Source organism: Chinchilla lanigera, unplaced genomic scaffold, assembly GCF_000276665.1.
Source record: "Chinchilla lanigera isolate Chin_1 unplaced genomic scaffold, ChiLan1.0 scaffold00023, whole genome shotgun sequence".
Lineage (NCBI taxonomy): Eukaryota > Metazoa > Chordata > Mammalia > Rodentia > Chinchillidae > Chinchilla > Chinchilla lanigera.
Window position 1 is genome coordinate 27,094,790 of NW_004955424.1, and position 7,209 is coordinate 27,101,998.

Genomic DNA, 7,209 nt, shown 5'->3' on the forward strand with positions numbered 1-7,209 from the left:
CCGGGCATGATGGTGCATACCTATAATCCCAGCACTCAGAGGCTGAGGCAGGAAGATCATTGTGAGTTCGAGACCAGCCTGGGCTACAAAGTGAGTTCAAGGCCAGACTGAACTGCATAGCGAGACCCTGTCTCAAAAAGACAAAAAAAAAAGTCAAATCAAAAAGGCAAAAAAAAGAACAAAACAGGTTATAAATTTGTGGTACATTATGATTCCACCTATGTAAAGTTGGTTGCAGTTCTAGAAAAAATGGAAAACACTTGTGAAACCTATTGTATTCTTTATAAAGATAAATACAATATAGGTGATTGTTTTCTAACTTTTAGTAGTTTTAAATTGATTTTATTTCCTTAGAAGAAAATAAATTTTATGAATGGGAAATGAAGACAAATACACAAATCATGAAGCCTTATATAACTACTGTAAATTATCCTTAAATGTGCCGCTGAGCTTCATGGGTAATAACAAATTGAATAAATACTAAGCCCTCACTAAGTGCTACTATGCATCAACACTGTTCGTTACCTGATTTTAGTAACATTATCATCTCCATTTTACAGAAAAGGAAGTCAGAACCTGCAGCATTCTGATTCTTTGAAAGAGAGATAATAATACTATGTCGTTGTCTGGATAAAACCAAATACCGTCTCCCACATTTGTACAATTCTAAATAAAAGTCACAAAGAAAGACAGCAACTAAACCACGGAAGAAACTAAAACTGTTTTAAGGGGTGATGCTGCTGCCCCAGTGCCTGTTTTAGGCAGGACCTGCTGAAGTCAGTTCTCGGGTCTCAGCTGCCTAGTCTGTACAGAGAAGCGTACAGTGTTGATATGTCTTATTAAGTCAAATTACAGGGCAATATCTCCGGAGCACTTAAACACAGTTAGATCCCATTGAAACATATTTAAAAAAAAAAAAAACAAAAAAACGAGGATTTGAATAAAACAATGTAAACTTCAGTGGTTTCTGCTCCTTCACCTCTGTAATGAAGGGTTAGATTAAACGATGTTTAATATCTGTTTAACTTTCAAGATTCTGACAACTAACAACATAACAATGAGGATCAAGAAAGTCTACACATTCATGATAGAAAGCAAGGATGCTGTGTGCACACCTGCTGCGGCCTTCCTTAGGTAATACCCTAGGAAGCCTGAGTGCGGGCCATCTACGCTGCTTCCCCATCTGGAGGTTCCTGCCCGCCCTCTCTCCTTTGCTTTTCTTTGCTCTCAGAATAACTGTCAACAAGATTCATTTAAGCCCACGTGCTCCCTCTCCCCAGGGCACTTGCCTTTGAATTTTCCCTCTCAATGCAGTGAAAATTGTGTCCTTCCCCTGGGAGAAAGGATGTCAGACATAGGGGAAGTGCTGTGTACTGAGCAAGACCCCTGCTTGCCAGCAAAGCGAGCTTCCTGGATGAGACCAACACCACTTGGAGTAGGAAGAAGGGCAGCTGAGAGAAACCCAGAGAAGGGCAAAGCCCCATCTCAAATATTATCTACCCAGATTTCCTTCCAATGTCTTCATCCACGTGTTTACGAAAATATGCAGCTGAAGCTTCTTAGAAAGTGGTGGGAAATATGCAATATTATAATACTGGAAACAAACTTATAAGATAACTAATTTTGATGCTGAAAAGAAATCATTTCTTAGTTCCTTTAAATAACAAAATCACCTTCTGGATGAGCAATTTATTCAAAATATTTTACATAAGGGGCTGGGGCTATAGCTCAGTCGTAGTGTCTGTCTAACTTGTACAGGGCCTTGAGTTCAGTCCCAGTATCACAAAAACATAAATAAATAAATAAAATATTTTGCATAAAGACTTTTGTCCACCATACAGGCTCTCAAATCTGCAAAATTTATACCCATGGTACACTGAGAAAAATGTTAAAAGTGCAAATTTGTGTGAATATAATCATTGATTAATTAATTTAAAAATTCTTTACAAGGTCTTGGCTATGCAGTTAAACATTAAACAGTAATTATGGCTGCAATGTAGTATGCTACACAGTACATAAAATGTTCTTGTGACATATAATATCTTTCTTTCAGCATTTTGGAGGATTGAAAAAAATTAGAAAAAATGTCAAGGTGAATGTATTACTACAGTATTTCAAGGAGAATAACTAAAAATTAAAATTTGGAATAATTTTGCTTAGAAGACCTATTTATTCAACTTTCAAACTCTAAATTTCTATTTTCTTATGATACTGTATTTATACAAGTGTTCTCTAAAATTCTAAATGAACTGTGTGTGCTAGAAATGATACTTTATATCCAAGGATTTTAGCAACTCTCTAAAATTAGTCACTAACCATTCAAAATTTTTTAATGCAATGTAAAATAAATTATTACTCTAAAAAAAATATGCAGCACTCCAGTGCAATTCATGGAAAGCAGTGCCCTTTCTAGATCCTTTTTCTTTTCAATTGATACACTGTTTTCTTCACAAGTGCAGCATGAGCAATACCACACTTGATTTAATTTGATTTGATTATCATTGGGCCTGTTAATTTTTTTAAGTTGATTATGCCACAGAGAGGGAAAGAGCGTATGTTCTGGATGAGATTTCTTTTACAAAGTGAGAGTTCAGATCATCAAAGTCTATTTTTGGAAAGAAGTGAATGTGTTGTTGTTGTTGTTGTTGTTTTATCTACTATGAACTTCTAACTCATTCATTATTTTAGCTGCACAGTCGGCAAAACCATACAAAATGACACAAAATTTTCTTATCTGAGACGTTCGTTATTTGGAGTTCAATTATGGTGTTCCACAATCCACACAGTTTTTCTGCAGATATTCATTTAGAAAAAACATTTAAAAATCAGTTGAATTCACTCAAATTTGGCAAATTCTAAGAGTAAATTTTTCATCCCAACTTTAGTGTGACAATCCGCACAAGTTTAACTGTAGTTGGGGACTTTCATTCAATGCTCCTGTTAGCATCTTATAGTAGAGGCGTGGAGAAGGAGGGGGAATAAAGCTCTGACAGATGGTACTCAGCGTTTGACTCCTGCTGAGCTCAGCAGGGCCTGTGGTTTCCAAGGTTAGGGCTGTCAAAATGGCTCTGTCTATCAAGTGAGTAACAAAGTGTAGACTGCCTGTCTGTTTCCTACACAAAACTTAAATTTCATGTGCCATTATTGCCAGCCTTTCTGCCGATTTAGTGACTTCTGAGGAGAAGAATGGGGGGTTCTGACGCAGCCTCACTCTTTCAGAAACTCCTCGGAGAGGGAATTCTCAGAGGCTGAAGGAGGTAGGCCATGGTCTGCTCTTTCTTTGGTTTCTCTCTAAGGTTTCATGACTTGAAAGGATTCAAAAGCCACCAAAAGTTCACTTTTGGGAAAATGCTAAATGAGAATCTTTTAAAAATGAACTTAATGATGTCTGTCTCTCAAAAGGGTGAAATTTTTTATTAGGAATCCTTGAGGGGTGAATACTTATTGAACTAGAAATATTGAAAATGGAAAGGGAAATATTTCTATTAAGAAATACACTGATGTCTTAAATGTGTTTCTAAGAGTTTTTTCTTTATTGTGCATAGCTCCTAATATTAAAAACACTTCCCTTTTTATTTTACTTATATCTGAAGCTTTCATATGCTCTGAGAAAGTACCCGAAGCTGAAAGACAGGAAACTGAGTAATTTCACCAAAATATGCCTTTTGTCATGCACTGTTACAGCTGTATTCCTTGGTAAGTCTGATATTTTCCTCTATGCATATTTTGTGATTTCAAGATTGTTATTGACCCCCTGGGATTATAATAAAAGAGTCTGTTGGTGGATTCATAAACTCAGGCTTTTTATTAAGACTATCCTAAAAAAAAAAAGACTATCTTGAAATTAGAATTAGGATAATGCTCTTGAATAAGCTAGTAACTGTATTTCAATGCTTATTTTATTTTAGGTATCTAAAATTTAGAGAAAAACTCCTGATTGTTATTTCAAAAGGACAAAGAAAATTAAAAGTAAAATTTAAATGTAGAATTTTGAAAATGACATAGACTTTAATCCTGCCCTACTGTTCAGCATTTTAATAGCTATTTTTGAGAAGTTAATAAAGAAGTGTGCTTTCTGTGTCTTTTTGATGCTGACTTGAGCAAATATATCCATTAGTGGGATGACTGTTCCCTCCTAGCTTCTCTGAAAAGATGACATTCTCCCTACAATACATTTGAAAATGTAAATTCCCTCTGTAAATATTTAGTTTATATAAACCCCATATTCATAAAATGAATGTTATTTGGAAGGATGACTAAATGTTATGATTCCCAATATATTTCATTACATTGAGCATTAAATAAAAATTTTTAAAGGCTTTAAATTATTTATCTTCTTTTAAAACTTTTTTTAAAATTGTTAACCTAGTAGTTTCCTGATACCTGGCTCTTCACTGCAAGGTAAAATAGTCAATAAATGTCATTAAACTGAATTTAAAGGGATATTGAATATTGAATTAAATATAACAGGAATTCTTGAATTGAAATAAAAGGGATACAGCTTCCAGGTATAAGAAATTATCAAATGCCAACTTAGCACAGGCCCTTTTCCAGCTTTTCTTGGTTTTTACCCTACTAATATACAATTTTTTTTAATCACCTCTGTGGGTAATAATGAACAAATAGAAACCTGGGAAGGGACCTGAAACCAAATACAGTTTTCTTCTCTTTCCTTCTTTCTCTGTCTCTTGCTTGCTTTGTTCAATAGGGCAGTTGCTAAGCTTCTTTCCAACAGCCTTACCATCCTCACTCCCAAGGAAATTTTATTTAATTTGCTGAATCAAATTTGCTTTTCATGCATTTGCATTTTTTAAGAGTCTCTGAAGGTTTTTTGATGTGACTTGGGGAAAGAGTGCTTCTGAAATTTCATTCAGGTTCATAAACTATAAGGCTCTAGGAATTAAGTCCATCCCTGGAAGGAAGTCAGCAGTCCCAGAGGAAGAAAACAGAACCAAGACATATATGACGTTGGAGCGCTGCAGTCATGTGCTTAGCTATCCACCAAAACCTTTCTGGTTCTAACCTACAAGGCTGGCCCAGAACACTTCGATCTGTGAGTCAAAGTGCCCAGAATTAATACATCGCCTTAATATTATTACTTAGTTATTGCAGACTGATCAGGTCTATAATCTCCCAAATGAGTGGACAATGAAGGATTAATAAAAGAGACAAATGGAATGATTTCAGGACTCCAGGAGGATCAAAATCCTCTCACAGAATTCAAGATTATCTGGAGCTAAGATAAAGACCTCTGGATAGCCTGTACTTACTTAGTTATCAAAACAAGGCAGAGAATACTGAAGGAGCGTGAGACTCAGCCTAGTTCAAGGGCCTTGGAAGTCCACTCCAGGGCTTCTCCAAAGTAATTTAGGAGAACTGTGTAATCTCCAGTAGACAGTGCCAGCAGCTATAGTCTTTATCTAGTTAACTGAGGTTGGAGCCAGGTGTCCTTAGCTGTGGCCTTGTCTTGCCCTTTGCTTCACCAGCCACTACATGCCTCCGGCAGTCGCGACCAGTGACTCCCACAGGTTCACTTGCTACCCATCTCCAGACAAGGGGCCTGGGCCTTGGACAGACACATAAGTAAACATGGAAGCCAACTGGTTAATTTAAGTCCGCTCAGAGCCACGTTGAAGTGGTCTTCATCACTAATATACCTAATACACTCTAATTGCTCTAGGCCTTCCATCGTCTTTGTTACTGTGTTGTTGTGGTTTATGCAGTAAAATACACTCAGAATTGACCACTTCAGCCACTGTTGCATTTGTATGCGCTGTTGCTGAACCAGCCTCTAGAGCTTTCCAACGCCAAAACTGAGACCATAAACCCATTCCACATCCTGCTCATTCTTCCTCCTTCCTACCCTGGCAAACACCACTCTACTTTGCTTCATGATCTTTACTGCTCTAGGTGGTCCCTGTGACTGGAATCATACAATATTTGTCTTTTTGGAACTGGTTCATTTTATTTAGCCTAATGTCTTCAAGGTTTAACCATGTTGTAGCATGTGTCAGCCTGCCTTTTCTTTTTTAAGGCTGAATAATAGTCCCCTGGATGTATATACCACCATTCTTGTTACCCATTTATCTATCAATGTATACTTGTGTTACTTCTACCTTTTGGCTATTGTGAATAATACTGCTATGAAGATGAGATACAATCCTCAGTTGTTTTAGAATATGATTACTGCATGCTGCAGGGTAAACTATGGAAGAAAGGCAGAAAATTACAACAATAACAATGTTTATTGAGTGTTTACCTTGTTCCAGACACTGTGCCACATATATCGCTGGTCTTAACCCTCTGAGAGATGCACTATTACTACCTTTAATTCATGGAATCAAAAACTGAAGCACAGACAGGTTGGTTAACTAGTTCAGATTCACTCAACTAATGTCACTGGGATGCGAATATGAAAATGGACCCCAAAATCGTACTTACAGGAAGAAAGAAATCATAAAATCTATATTTATAGAGCCACAGTCAAGTAGCCAAATTCTACCCTTAGGGAAGAATCCTTTGACTACAGCCCATTGTGGTCTGGGCAAAAAAAGCACTGGGAGCTGGAGAAACCAGGTCCAGCAACGGAGAGGAGAGGGCTCTGAAAGCACCCTGAAAGGGGCGGGCCTACGAAGGGGGAGGTTGAATGGAGAGAGCTGCAGTCTGGTTTCTAACAAGCCCTCAACCCACATAAGATCTATTGTCTAATATTTTATGCCTTGGTTATTCCATCTAAAAGTAATTTACAATTTAAAAATATGTGTTAAAGTCTCCAAATTTTGGTGAGTAATGTTCTAATTCTCATTCCACAAATATTCAGATTATTCCTTGATATTTAAATATCATTTGTACCCCAATAATGAAAATATAATGACAGAGTGCCAACAGTAATACTATAGGTGAAGTAAAATACAGTTTCTCTCTCAAAAAGCCCTGACATATGCAAAATAGAGAGGTGTAAACCATGTTCATCTAATATAAATTCACTTAATTAGGCTTATAGAAGTCCCGCCACCCTGCTATTGAGGGATTTGAGAAAAATGGGTTTGACTTAACTGACATTTTCCTCTTCATAGTCAAAATTTATCACTTCTAAGTCTTTAGAAACATGGACTTGAAATATGCTCATGATCATAAATAGTTCAGCTCTTTTGCTTCTCTGGTTATGAATTTAGGTTCTGGATATTTTGTGTTCATTGTCAAAGCATG

At 36.7% G+C, this 7,209-nt stretch overlaps 1 long non-coding RNA gene across 1 annotated transcript in view; it reads left to right on the forward strand.

Moving 5' to 3' along the window:
• The window catches only part of LOC102005728, a 38,990-nt gene extending 35,314 nt beyond the window's left edge, over nt 1-3,676 (forward strand). Inside the window, exon 4 of the long non-coding RNA XR_261111.2 lies at nt 3,594-3,676. This is a non-coding gene — a long non-coding RNA (uncharacterized LOC102005728). The remainder of the gene's footprint in view (nt 1-3,593) is intronic.
• The last annotated feature ends 3,533 nt before the right edge of the window (nt 3,677-7,209 follow it).